Genomic DNA, 15496 nt, shown 5'->3' with positions numbered 1-15496 from the left:
CGCAACACACCAAGGCTGATGGATCTACCCAACACAGATATTCTTGAGCTGAAGGAGAAGATGAACGAACTGATTAATGTCATGCAAGGGTTTGCTGTGGGCCAGAAGGCACTTGCTGATAAAATGGAGAAGCTCGAGCGGGCTTCAGCTGCCAACAGTGGTATTAATTTAGAAGGTGTCTCTAACCATGGCCTCGGTGGTTCCAGGGATGGAGGAGATCTTGGACAGAAGACAACTGCTGGCGTGGTGATCAACAATGCTAGGGGGTTTGGTGCTGCCACAAGTGGTAGACCAGGTCCGATGGGTAACAATATGAAGGACAACCTGTTTCCTCCTTTCTTTGGGGCGGAGGAGGATATAGAGGAGGACAGAGAAGCAGACCAATTCTCTATGTTGAATGAACAATTTGGCCAATACGGTGTTCAACCGCCAAATAAAGAGATTCAGGTGCTGGCGGAGAAGATAAGAGCTTTGGAAAGCCATGCTACTCTGGGGTTTGTTAATATGTCGAATATGGGGCTGGTCGAGGGGATTGTGATCCCGCAAAAGTTCAAAGCGCCTGCGTTTGACAAGTATAATGGGAGTTCTTGCCCGGAAACTCACCTCCAGGCCTTCGTCCGTAAGATTTCTGCTTATACAATGGACCAGAAGTTGTGGATGTACTTCTTCCAAGACAGTTTGTCTGGAGGGTCTTTGGAATGGTACACCAAATTGAAATCTTCTGACATCAAGAGCTGGCAGGATCTTGGCGATGCATTCTTTAAACAGTACCAGTTCAATGCTGATATGGCTCATAGCCGTACCCAACTGCAGGGTATGTCTCAGAAGCCTAGTGAAGGGTTTAAGGAATATGCACAGAGGTGGAGGGAGCTAGCTGCCAGAGTCCAACCTCCGTTGGTAGACCGAGAAATGTCGGATCTGTTTATGGGTACCCTTCAGGGGACATTTGCAGAAAGAATGGTTGGTTGCCCGGTTACTAACTTTGCTGATATAGTGGTGGCTGGAGAAAGAATTGAAAGTTGGTTGAAGCTGGGGAAGATACAGGGTAATGCTTCGTCATCTGGATCGAAGAAGCCCTTTGGAAATGGTCAGAGGAAAAAGGAGGGTGATACCAGTGCAGTGTATACCCAAAAAGGACAGAGTAGGGATCGTTACTACCAGCACACTGCTGCGGTAACCATTCCTGCTGATAATCAGGCTGCACAACAGCAACAACCGCAACAACAACGGCAACCATTTCAACAGAGACCACAGAGGGCTGGGTATCAGGTGCGAGGGCGAATGAATGATCGTCAATTTGATAGACCACCTGTAACCTATTCATTCTAGCTGAAGAAGCTGAAAGACTTGGGGTTGGTCCAACTGAGGACTTTGGCTCCTTTGAGACCCGATCAGAGGCCAGCCAGTTTTGATGAGAATGCCAAGTGTGAATTTCACTCAGGTGCCCCTGGACATAATGTAGAAAATTGTAAAGCTTTTAAGCATGTGGTCCAGGACTTGGTGGATTCTAAGGCAATCAATTTTGCACCGTCTCCAAATGTTAATGCTAATCCCATGCCCGCGCATGGTCAAATGGGGGTGAATGCAATTTTAGAGGGTGGAAGAACAGTGGGGCTGATGAGTATAGACTAGTTGAAGACTCCGTTGGCTGAGGTCAAACGACAATTGTTGAAGAATGGGGTCTTTCCGGGCTGTGATGACTGTTGTGCTGCGTGCACTGTTGTTCCTGATGGGTGTGTACTGTTGAGAGAGGCTGTCCAGAGGCTGATGAATGAAGGAAGCCTCAGATTTGAAAAGATTGATTCGGGGAAGGAAGATATCTCCACCATAACCATCTATTTCGATCCGGTTGATTTGTCAACGCTGGCAGACGCGGCTCCAGTTACCATCACAGTACCTGGGCCAATTCCTTATGACAAAGATGATGCCGTGCCGTGGCATTATGGTGGAGAAGTATATTGTAATTGGGAGAAGTTGGAGGATCAGACTGCAGATGAAACCACCGTTTCAAAGGTGGATAATGCCGGACATAGTGGTTTCACTCGCAGTGGAAGGTTGTTTGCCCCTGATGCTTTGAGAAGTGGGGAAGGAGAAAAAGAAAAGAAAGAAAAGGCCGAGGCTTTAGCCAGGGCAAGAGGGAAACAAGTGGTAAATGAAGGTACTCCTGTGGTGACACCGGCGCCTGGTGGGTCGGAGAAAGAACTTGATAATGAAGCTGAAGAATTCCTGAGGATCATCAAGAAGTCAGAGTACAAACTTGTTGACCATTTGCAGCATACCCCATCCAAGATCTCGATCTTGTCCTTATTGCTGAGCTCCGAGGGGCATAGAGAGGCTTTATTGAAGATACTAAAGAGAGCCTATGTTCCCCAAGAGATCACAATCAATCAGTTAGAGACGGTGGTGTCAAATGTCAATGCCAGCCATGGGCTGGGTTTCACCGATTTGGATCTAACTGTGGATGGGCGGAATCATAATAGGGCATTACACATTGCTATGGAATGTAAAGGGGCCGTGCTCTCGCACGTGTTGGTTGATACCGGCTCCTCTTTAAATGTGTTGCCAAAGAAAGCCCTGGCGAAGCTGGACTGTGAAGGGTTAATCTTGACGCCCACTGACCTGATAGTGAGAGCTTTTGACGGTTCGAAGAGGGCAGTGTTTGGGGAAGTGGAGCTCCCGGTGAAGATTGGACCTGAGGTGTTCAAGTCGGTATTTTATGTCATGGATATTCAGCCGGCATACAGTTGCCTGTTGGGTCGCCCATGGATTCATGCTGCTGGGGAAGTGACTTCGACTTTGCACCAGAAATTGAAGTATATCTGGGACGGGCAGGTCGTCACAGTCTGTGGGGAGGAGGATATCTTCGTCAGCCACCTATCGTCGTTCAAATATGTTGAAATGGACGGTGAGATATGGGAAACACCAAGTCAAGCATTCGAAACCGTCAAGGTGGATAATGCTCTTTTTGCCAAAGAAGAGGAGAAGCCGTCCATTTCTTCGTATAAGCAGGCTGCCGAAGTGGTGAAGAGTGGAGAAGCTCCAGGTTGGGGGAAGATGATGGACATAGCCGCCAAGAAAGACCGATTCGGGGTTGGTTATCAGCCGGGCCGAGGCTCGTCTGGACAAGGTAGAGGACGTCGTCCGTCAGTCACGTTCACCAGTGCTGGAATGCTGGATCCAGATCACATTTGTATGGTGAGTGAAGAAGTTGACAGTGATTGTGAGATAGATCAATGGATAAAACCGTGCGTACCAGGGATGGAAGTCCAGAACTGGAAGGTTGAAAAGATCATCACTTTCACTCTACTTGAAGAGTAATATTTTCTGTTTTCAATTTTATTTGCATGGAAGCCATACGTTTTGCCCGAAACGTAATGGTTCATTGTAAGGGCCACCTCATGTTTCATTTTGCAATTTTTTGCATCATTGATGAATGGATGTTTTTCATTAAAAGCGGTGTTCCCTGTTTTTCATTTATTTTTGCAGTTTAAAACAAAAATAAAAAAATGGCAATGTTTTCATTTTTCTTTTTCAATTTGTCTCGCTCCGGTTCTAAAGCAATGAATCAACATTCATGCAGATGCGATCATTCTCCGGATCTCATTGATAACAATCCTGTTACACCCTCATATGACTTCGACAATCCGATCTATCATGCCAAAGAAGAAGGCGAAGAAGATTGCGAACTGCCAGAGGAATTAGCCAGGTTATTAAAACAAGAGGAGAAGGTGATTCAGCCGCACGGGGAGCAAGTTGAGATTGTGAATCTGGGTACCGACGAGGTCAGAAAGGAAGTGAAAATTGGGGTCGCTTTGGAGGCGAGTGTCAAGAGCAGAATGGTGGCATTGTTGAAAGAATATGTTGATATCTTTGCCTGGTCTTATCAAGATATGCCAGGGTTGGATACCGATATTGTTGTGCACAAGCTACCGTTGAGAGCAGATTGTCCTCCAGTGAAGCAGAAGTTGCGCAGAACCCGACTTGAGATGGCCATGAAAATTAAAGAGGAAGTGCAGAAACAGTGAGATGCTGGTTTCCTAGCTGTCACTAATTATCCGCCTTGGGTTGCAAATATTGTGCCGGTCCCGAAGAAAGATGGAAAGGTGAGAATGTGTGTGGACTACCGGGATCTGAACAGAGCTAGCCCGAAGGATGATTTCCCACTACCTCACATTGATGTGTTGGTAGATAATACGACTCAGTTCTCGGTGTTTTCCTTCATGGATGGCTTTTCTGGCTATAATCAAATCAAAATTTCGCCAGATGATATGGAGAAAACAACGTTCATCACACCATGGGGCACTTTTGTTATAAGGTGATGCCATTTGGTCTCAAGAACGCCGGTGCTACTTATCAGAGAGCCATGGTGACTTTGTTTCATGATATGATTCATCATGAAATCGAATGCTATGTTGATGACATGATAGCAAAGTCCCAAACAGAAGAGGGGCATTTGGTAGATCTGGCCAAGTTGTTTGACCGGCTGAGACAATTCAGACTGAGGTTGAATCCGAACAAGTGCACTTTCGGGGTGCGGCCCGGTAAATTTCTGGGGTTCATTGTAAGTGAAAAAGGAATCGAGGTTGATCCTGCTAAAGTAAAAGCAATAAGAGAAATGCCTGGACCGAGGACGGAGAAAGAGGTTCGTGGTTTCTTAGGTAGATTGAACTACATTTCACGGTTCATATCTCATCTAACCGCCACGTGTGAACCTATATTCAAGTTATTGAGGAAAAATCAAACGGTCAGGTGGAATAATGAGTGCCAAGCGGCATTTGAAAAGATAAAAGAGTATTTGCAAGAGCCTCCGATTCTGATGCCTCCTGTGGAGGGACGACCGTTAATCCTGTACTTGACGGTCCTCGAAGGGTCTATGGGGTGTGTATTGGGACAGCATGACGAGTCTGGTCGAAAAGAGCATGCCATATACTACCTTAGCAAAAAGTTTACTGACTGTGAAACAAGATATTCACTGCTCGAGAAAACTTGTTGTGCTTTGGTCTGGGCTGCTCGCCGACTGAGGCAGTATATGCTGGTTCATACCACTTTATTGATTTCCAAGATGGATCCAATCAAGTATATTTTTGAGAAGCCAGCATTGACCGGACGGGTTGCGAGGTGGCAAATGATTTTGACTGAATATGATATACAATATACTTCTCAGAAAGCAATCAAGGGGAGTGTATTGTCTGATTACCTCACCCAGCAACCTATTGAGGATTATCAACCGATGAAGTTTGAATTCCCTGATGAGGACATCATGTTTCTCAGATCGAAAGATTGTGAGGAACCGATCCCGGAGGAGGGGCCTGACCCTGAATCCGAATGGATTCTGATGTTTGATGGGGCCGTTAACGTGAATGGTACCGGTGTTGGTGCTGTTTTGGTTACGTCGAAAGGATCCCACATTCCTTTTGCTGCCCGGCTAACATTTGAGTGCACCAACAACGTGGCTGAATACGAAGCTTGTATCCCGGGGATTGAAGAGGCGATTGATTTGAGGATCAAGAACCTTGTTATATATGGGGATTCAGCTTTGGTTGTGAATCAGATTAACGGAAAATGGTATACGCACCAATCTCATTTAATTCCATATCGGGATTATACGAGGAGATTGTTGACGTTTTTCACCAAGGTGGTTTTGCATCATGTGCCTAGAGAAGAGAATCCTTTGGCAGATGCTTTGGCTACTCTGGCTGCCTTGATTAAGGTGCAATGGTGGAATCAGTTTCACAGTGTTGAGGTGGGACGTCTGGATAGACCGGCTTATATGTTTGCTGTTGACACAACGCCTGACGATGAGAAGCCGTCGTATTACGATATCAAGCGCTATTTGGAAACCCAAGAGTATCCTGAGGGAGCATCCAAGAAGGACCGAAAGACTCTGCGGAGGTTGGCCATGGTGTTCTATCTGAATAAGGATGGGGTTTTGTACAAGAGGAATTTCAATTGGGTCTTGCTCAGATGCGTTGATGGCAAAGAAGCAAGCCAATTGATGAAAGAGGTTCACGAGGGGTCGTTCGGTACCCATGCCAATGGGAATGCAATGGTGAAGAAGCTGTTGAGGGCTGGTTATTACTGGATGACAATGGAGGCTCAATGTTTCAACTTCGTGCGGAAGTGTCATAAATGCCAGATTTATGCCGACAAGGTGCACGTGCCTCCAAATCCGTCGAGCTTGATGTCGTCCCCGTGGCCGTTCGCTATGTGGGGCATCGATATGATTGGGAAGATTGAGCCTACGACTTCGAATGGGCATCGGTTCATATTAGTGGCTATTGATTACTTCACCAAGTGGGTGGAAGCAGCCTCTTATGCCAATGTGACGAAGCAGGTTGTCGCCAGATTCCTGAAGAGAGACATCATTTGCCGATATGGGGTTCCCGAAAGAATCATTACTGATAATGGTTCTAATTTGAACAATAAGATGATGGCAGAACTGTGCCGGGAATTCAAGATCGAGCATCACAATTCTTCTCCTTATCGTCCAAAGATGAATGGGGCGGTTGAGGCAGCCAATAAGAATATTAAGAAGATTGTACAGAAAATGGCCGTGACCTATAAAGATTGGCATGAGATGTTGCCATTTGCATTGCATGGGTACCGAACTTCGGTGCATACATCTACTGGGGCAACGCCTTTCTCGCTCGTGTACGGGATGGAAGCCGTGCTACCGGTTGAAGTTCAAATTCCCTCTTTGAGAGTCCTGATGGACGTGAAACTACAAGAGGCTGAATGGGTGAAGACCCGGTATGAAGAGTTGAGCCTGATTGAGGAAAAGAGGCTGGCGGCCATTTGTCATGGGCAGTTGTACCAGCAGAGGATGAAGCGTGCTTTTGACCGAAAGGTGCGACCTCGTGTGTATCACGTAGGAGATCTGGTGCTAAAAAGGATCCTTCCTCCTCAAAACGATCGTAGGGGCAAGTGGACACCCAATTATGAAGGTCCATTCGTGGTCAAGAAGGTTTTCTCTGGCGGAGCCTTGTTGTTGACAACCATGGATGGCGAAGATTTTCCATCCCCTGTGAATGCGGACGCAGTTAAAAAATACTTCGTATAAAGAGACCCGCTGGATGAAAAGAATAAAATAGTCTAGGCAAAAATGGGCATCCCGGCGAACCGAAGAAAAAAAAATGAAAATGAAAAAGGTTCGGGCAAAAATTAGGGATAAAAAAAGAGAAAAATGTACACCCGGCAAGTCGAAAACCTGAAAAGGTGGCTTGGGCAAAAAAGGGTATCACGGTGGACTGAAAACCCGAAAGGGCGGTCCAGGCAAAAGAGGGATTGAAACGAACAACTGCGTCCAGCATGATCGTTTGCTTTGGTTAAGATGACATGGATAATCCCCGGTAGGGAGCAGTCGGAAGCGTCTTGTTCAGAAGACAGAAAGCACGGAGAGTCCGAGGACATATCGGGTGTAACTGAGTTGGAACTTGATGAGATCGCGGTTTCACATTGCCATTAGGATAGATTTTCCTTTTGTGTGCAATTACCTCTTTTCAGGAATTGCTTCCTTTGTATTGCTCAGTTTGAGCCACACCTTTTCAATCAATAAAATGCATATTCAGTCAAATAAATTTGTTTTTGTTTTTCATTATCGCTTTGATTGCAAAAACATCCAGTTTATTTTGATAAAGAATCTTTGCATTTCGAAAACATGGAGATCCCTTCCAATGCATGTTTATAAGATTGAAAACTTGAAATCTTATTCGGAAGGTTGAGTGACCCAGGTGTTGAAATCTTGGCACGCCTGGGGCACGTTTTTATCTAACAATCTCTTTTGCAGGTGCTGTTAGATATTTTCACTCAGTTGCAGGTTGTGATGTGAAGCTTTTGACAAAAGATCCCCGTGGAGTCCAATCAGGGACCAGGGATTGAAGAATGGTGAAAAGACGACGAAAGACGTGCGGCGATCCTGGATATTAATCAAGAAGACTCTTCAAAGTCTGAAGACTGGAAAGTTGGTATGAATCCGAAGAGTTCGATCTCCATAGAGTACGGAGAAGTCAAGAATACAAGGCGATGAATCAGAAAAGTCCAGACGAGTCTGGGAGCTCTCAAAAGTGGAAAGCTGACACTGGATTTGGGATGTTGAATACCAGGGTTCGACGAGTCGACGGGTGTTCTGTGCCAGAATTTCCTTGTTTCCCCAAGCAGAGGCGGAATTGTTATCTCCCCAGCAGATTCAAGGTCCGAGTCTTCCCTAGCAGGGTCGGGATGGTTATCTCCCCAGCAGGTTTAGATCGTTGTTTCCTCAGCGGCCAGGCTTGAAGGTTGCTATTTCCCCAGCAAAGGTGTTCGTTGCTGGCTTTTCCCCCAGCAAGTCAGAGGCTGTTGTTTTCCCCGCAAGGTGCGGTGGTGGTTTCTTCCCCAGCGAAATCCCCAGGCGGGTCGGGTGCCGAGGAGGTTATCCCTAGTGAGGGTGGCCTATTTCCCAGCAGTAGTGCTATTCCCCAACAGGGTGGAGGTTGGAGTGTTGTCGAGTTCCTCAACAGGATGCCTCGAGCTCCCCAGAAGAGTCCCTTGAGGGGGATGCTTTTTATGCATTCATCATTTAGATAAGCATGGCATATTGCATACCTAATTGCGTAGCATTTCCATAGTTATGGAGCATTACGCTGAAAAAAAATCATGCATCATCATTGCAAGCATAAGCTGGTCTCAAGCCGTGGTTTGGTTTCGCCAGTTGGTGAAGATGCTACCCAAGCCATGGTTACCGTTTGAGGAGTGGTTTCCCTAGTTGGAAGATCAACATCATCATTGCAAGCATCGGTTACTCAAGTCGTGGTTACCGCCTGAGAATCGGTTTCGTCGGATGGTGAAGATGTTACTCCGAGGAGTTTAGCATCGTGGTGTTGGGTCAACCGTATTCCCCAGTAGTGCGATACTGGAGGAGATTTCTGTCGTGCGAGATAGAAGTTGGAAGATGTTACTCTGAGGAGTTCGGTATCATAACGTTGGGGCAACAATGTTCCCCAGTAGTGCGATATTGGTGGAAACTTTTCCGTCGGGCGGAGATGGAAATGATGATCAAAGAACGTTACGCGATCAACGCGAAAATCGAAGAATGGAGAAAAGGAAGTGTTGCGGCACTTTCTGGAGAGCGGGGTTCAAACGGAGATTGGAGTTGAAGATTATATCCGGGATGAGGTCCTCAGGATTATCTTCTGATCATGTGTCACCTTAGACTTTGGCTGAGGCCAACAGAAGTCGTTATGGGTGTCTTCTGAGGAAGAAATGCACATGTTACCTTCCTGTTGTGAAGGCGTACCCTCTGATATGTCGCCATCAGAGTGGTGTTTTGGTGTTATTTCCGACGTTGCCAACGGAATTATCACAAGAAAGGGAAGTGTTGCGGCATTTTCTGGAGAACGGGGTTCAAATGGAGAAAGGGAAGTGTTGCGGCATTTTCTGGAGAACGGGGTTTAAATGGAGAGAAGGAGATGCTGGGCATTTTCTAGAGAACGGGGTTCAAATGGAGAAAGGGAGACACAGGGTGTTTTCCGGAGAGCGGGGTTCACAACGGCGATCGCAAGTTGTCGTCAGGCGACTGGGGTTCAATTGGAGAGCGGGGTTCATTGTTTGGCAAACAAGACTACTATGAAGATGTCGGGGTTCAACTGCGGTGATCCGGGATCATCTGCACGAAAGAAAATATTTGTTTGGGGTTCAAGAAGAGCAAAAGAAGATTATTAATTAGAAAGTTTCGGGGTTCAAGAAAAAGTAAAAGAAATAATAATAATAATCCCCAGCAGATGCGGCGTTCGGGCCATGGTTATCCCTGTGTTACCGTTTATTTTGGTATCCAGGTCAACATTCTGTTTCGGTGTTCAGGCCGACTGTCTCTGTACCAGGCGGATTTTTCTTCTTTTGAGGTCACTTCTTTGCCGATTCTAACAGGCATTGTTAATTATTTCCCATCAGAGTGCAAATTGTTCGTATGTTCTTGGTATTCAATCACTCTTCACCCTGATCATCTGAAAGCCGAGGCTATTCATATCGATAGGTTCACAGCGGATTGAATAGGGGCAGCTGTAACACCTCAAAATTTGCCCTCCTCTCTTGGGACTAGCTTAGCATATTGCATCTCATTTTTAGGACTTTAGGCATTACATCTTTGCATATCATGTGAAATAAGCAAGTCATCCTCCTGAGTCTTGCTCAGAAGATAGAGAGGTTAAGAGATTCAAGCTTGAGGGTCTCATGAATTGATCACTAATCATCTGAGGTTTGTGCTTCAATTAGGGTTTCTTGGTTCCTCAAGAAGGTTGGGTATTATCTTGGTTGAAATGGTACATTATCATCATCATGGTTCATTGTTTATGATCAGGCTCCTGGGGATTAGGGTTTTGACCTCTAGTCAACCCTAATCAGTTGCATTATGCCAATCAGGGATTTTCAAGGAGATGAGGTCTTTATTGAGATGGAGATCATCATGTGATTTTATTGAGCTTGTATAAGCTAGGGTTTCGTTTTGGAGTTATTCCATCAAGTGGTTGAGGCTCAAAATCATTTGTGCATGACCAACTCATCCGTCAACCACAAAAGTCAACTGTTAGGTCAACTGTTGGATTTGAAGGTGGGAAGTGAGTAGAAATACTTCATTCATGTTCAAACAAGTCTCATTTGACATTTCAAACACTCACTTTGAGGAATTTGAGGTCCATTCAAAACTTGCCAAAAATAGAAAGTGACCTATAATTCAAACTTGCCAAAAATGGAAAGGTTTTCAACTCAAGATTACATCATCAAGAAAGCTTCAAATGAAATTTTGTTGAACATGAAAGTTGTAGATCTTTCTCTCCCATTTCTAAAAAGTCCAAGATCATCAATTTCTCATGTGCGGTTAAGGAGATATGATCAAAACTTGACAAGGTGTACATGGAACTTCAAATGAGCATAACTTCTCAACCATAACTCCAAATTGGATGGCTCTTTTTGCATTATTCTTATTTTGACCTCTAATTTCCAAATCTTGCATTACATGACATGCATTACATTCACATGAGCATTTGGAAATTCCTTTGATTTTTGGAGGGAAAATATGGAATTTAAAATTTGTGCATTATTTGAACATTACACCATTTCCATTGGCTCCAAAACAACATTTTAAGTGAATTTGAATCAGAATTCGTGCACTATTCACCATGCATTTCATGCATAGGGTGAAAAAAACATTTTTGCACTTACACCTCTTTCTTACTAATTACACTTTGCATTGGCTTAAACTTGATTAAAGCTTGATTAGTGGAACCTATATAAGCCTAAACCATAACTGTTTTTCAGTTAGCTTCTCATAATTTCAGATCTAGATCTCAATTCATCAAAAAAATTCTCTCAATTTTTCTTGCAATTTCTTCAAACAAATCACATTCCATTGCTTGATTCATCACCTTGAAGTATCATTGAGCAAGTTTGGAGGTGGAATCATAGCAAATCGTGCTTGTTCTGTTCATGCTAGAAGCTTGAAGGCATCCATGGTGAATCCAAATTCTGGTGGAATCAAGTGCAATTGAACTTCAAGCTTTCATCCAAGCATTCATACAAGTATCATAGAGGACTTTTGGAGCATCACAAGGCCTGGATAACACGATTCAAAGGATCTGCTCTACAAGAGGTTATAAATCGCATCTCGTAATTTTGAATTCCTTTGCTATGATGTTATAGATCTTGATGTGCTGATGATTCTGAGCTTTGAATCGCGAATTTTAGTGCAATATTGAATGAGTTATGGTAGATTAAAGTTCCATGCATGAAATTTGATTTGGTCGATTCTCTTTGATGTGTTTGATTCATGATTAAATGTTCATTGATTCGTGATCTCCATGGAATACACTACCTGTTGATGTCCTTAATTGAGAGTTCTGGTAAATTTGTTCTTGATGTTCTTGAGATGCTACTGTTCATATGCATGCGTGTTGAAGAAGATGAATTCCAGTTTTTTGGCCACGGTTTTGATTCTTTAGGCAACAGAAAAGCGTTGCTGCATGTGTTGTTAGGGCTAGCGTTCTGATTGGCTCATGAAAAGCCCATGCACGCGTCTGATTGGCTCTCCCATGTTTGACTGTGTTGACCGCGTCTTTGCTTGCCAGCACATAAATGGAACGCATCATTTCATGCTGCTGGCGCCAACTATTTGAATTGTGTTCCGGTTCGATTCCCAGCCAATGTGATAATTCAAATGCCATGCTATTTCTCTTATTTCCCTCCATTCATTTCCATATGCTTGCTTCATACTTTTTTTTAATTTTTCTTCAACTTGCAAAATTCATATTAAATTGAATAATCATCCAAAAATTGCCAGGTTTTTTGCATTGTGTTGCATTTTTTGTCTATTATTTTTTTATCATTAATTCCAAAATTGTGCTTGGCTGGATTGTTTTTGGTTCTAGGAGACTTGAACATGTATCCATTTTGTACCTTGCCTTGCTTATACATTTGTGAAATGATGGTTTTTGATCCAATGCTCATGAAATTTTGCATGTTATAACTAGACACTTTGCTTGACATTTTGGTGTTGATTTGGTATTTTTATCAATTGTCATCTCTGTTTTATGATTATGCTAAGTTAGGTGTGACAATTTGTGTTACACCTTGTGATGTTCAACTTGATTGATGTGTTTGCCATGCCAAATGATCTCCAATTGCCTTGATTTTTTGTATGATGCATGTTATAGATGTTGTGATTGCTCATGATTTTTGTTGGAATTTTTGGGATGATTTTTGATTTATTTGAGATTTTTCATTCTGGATGGTCACATTTGAGCTTTTAAATTGCCTTGAACTTCATTTGATCACAAAATGCTTGTTTCTTATCCAATGCTTCTGAATTTTTGCACACTACTTCTAGACATGTTGAGTGTTGTTTTGGCTTTGGTTTGAGGTTTTTACCAATTACCATTTCTGTTTTATGCCTATGCTAACTTGGTGTGACAATTTGTGTCACACATGTGCTTGTCTTGTGCTTGTCTTGTGCTTGTCTTGACTTATGATATGTGATTGCCATGCCTAATGATGTCCAATGCTCCTAATTTTCTGTGTGATGATCATGTTGTATGTCCTGTTTACTCATGAATTTTGCCAAGATTATTTGAATTATTTTTTATTTAATGTGCATTTATTTCTTCTGATATCACAATGTGGTCATAACTTGCATACCTTGCCATGTTTGGTTCATGAAATGCATTTGGTTAATGATATTGATATGGGACCTTTTGGAATGTGTTCTTGATTGAATGAAGTTGATTCATGTTAAATTTCATGTTCTGTTTTGAATGTTTGACCTATTTTTGACCCTAGGCTTTGACCTAGTGGTTTGGACTCACTGTTTGGATTATGGATTTCAGGTTAAGAAGCACATTGCCATGGTTGGATTGGTCCACTCATTTGAGTTGATTAATTGGTTGATGTTGGCTAACCTTGAGTTGTTTTGTAGGCTTTGAGGCCAAGTGGCTTAATAGCTTGTGCCTTGCACATTGATGCTTGATGCTTTGTCTGATTGTGTACTATTGCCTGATGACTGTTGTCTGTTTGGTTGATTGCATTGTGTACTGATTGGTTTAGATTTTTTTCAGGTACCTAAATTGCTTTAAGTTCATTGTGAACTTTGCTTTGCTTGGTTGCTTAACCATTGAGGTATAACTCCTTTGACTTCACGTAGTCTGGAAGACCTGTCCTGTTATGTGGGCAGGCACCTGTCTGAACCCTCCTTAAGAGGCAATGCTTGTGAATGTTTACTTTTGTGCCAAGCAGGTAAAGACCTCTTAAGAGGCAATTGGCAGATAAAAGAGATGTGTAATCCATCTCCTGCTACTCAGTGTGTCATTCACTTTGCTCACACACCTTGTGTTGATGCATTGTGGATAATAACCCAAGATCATGTTGTGTCAGTCACTTGTGGAGAAGAGTTCCTACATTCTGAACTCCCACATCTTATATTTTGAGTCAAGCTCTCCCAGGCCAGGGATAAGAGCTGTGAGGTCTTACCCTCACTTCCCATTTCATCTGCTTCACCCTAACTCTCAATGTTAGGGTTAAGAGCTAACTACACCCGATTCCAGTTGGCTTGTGTTTCACAGCCTAACCTTGTATGAGCCCAATTGATTGCATATAGTATGTGTGATTGTTTATTGTGCTTGTGGTTGTTTGACTGTGCTGTTTAGGATAGCTTGCTCCCTGTGCAAGTTAGATAGAAACCTCAACCTAAGACCATTGTGGATTGCATGATAACTATTAGGCTCGAGTCAGGCTCCCTTCTAGTTTGTCATTTCCCAGTCTCTGGTTAGGTTAGAAGTTCTTTCCCTGTTCAGGGGAACTACGTCGCCCTGATCCTCATACCAGATGAGGTACGTAGGCAGGAGATCGTACGAGATCTCTCCGGGCACCCTTTTCCTTTTTTGCCTGTGTTTGCTTGACAGCTAGCAGGCTCGAGTACCAGACTCCCTGTTAGCTTGTTTGTTCAACTTTTTTGTTGCTTTTGACGACTCAGCGTCCGGTTAACCTCTTGTTTCCTTGGAGTCTGATGTAAGTCCAGTGATTGGCATTCGGTTTCCATGTTTGCTTGTTTGTGTGGAGTCTGACATAAGTCTAGCGATTGGCAGTCGGTTTCCTGTTTGTGTTTTGTTTGGCGTGCGTGAGCCGAACTACGGTAGCTCTGATTCTCATTCCATATGAGATACGTAGGAATAGGATGCGATATCCTAGCGAGCCCGTTCCCCCTTTTCTTCCATCTGTGTCTTATTCCAGTGTGCGTGCATTCTTTTGAGCGGTTTTAGCAACCTTATCCTATTCTTCTGAGCGTGGATCCCGTCGAGTATGACGGATGCGTAGGGGTGCTAATACCTTTCCTTCGCATAACCGACTCCCGATCCCATCTCTCTTTGGTCGCGAGACCATGTCTTTTCCAGGTTTACTTCGAGCGTTTCCTTTCCCTCTTTTGGGATAAATAACGCACGGTGGCGGCTCTGTTTGTTTTGTTTTTCCCGCCGGTTGTTTTTCGCGGATGCGACAGAAATGAGAGAAAATTCAGCAATAATGATTCGTCATCTCTACACACCATATTCAATTTACATGTCAAAAACCACCACCTATCGGAGTTCCGACACCACCGTGCCGGAGGCGGCAAAGTTGGTCGGAATCAAGAAAATGCACCACTTTCCTACTCCTCTCAACCTCTTATATCCTAATCTATCATTTATTCTAACTAAAAGCTAATCAATTGTAGAAAATGAGCCAATAAAGTCAAGAACCCTAAGCACAAAATCTAAAATTAAATGGAGATGTAGGAGAAACAAACCACCAAACCTTGGGGTGTGATTCTCCACTATATAAGCTACATTGTGGTATAAAAAATTCAACAAACAGTCAAGGATACAATTTCACCGACCTTCAAGAACGGATCTTTTTTCTTGGAATTTGGTGTTGGAGATGAATAAGATGAAGTGAAAACAGAGGTATACTACTTGGAATATTTAATCTTCTACTTCTACTATGAACT

Source organism: Lathyrus oleraceus, chromosome 1 (genome assembly GCF_024323335.1).
Source record: "Lathyrus oleraceus cultivar Zhongwan6 chromosome 1, CAAS_Psat_ZW6_1.0, whole genome shotgun sequence".
Classification (NCBI taxonomy): domain Eukaryota; kingdom Viridiplantae; phylum Streptophyta; class Magnoliopsida; order Fabales; family Fabaceae; genus Lathyrus; species Lathyrus oleraceus.
The sequence above is the reverse complement of the archived record's forward strand: the minus strand, read 5'-3'. Positions refer to the sequence as shown.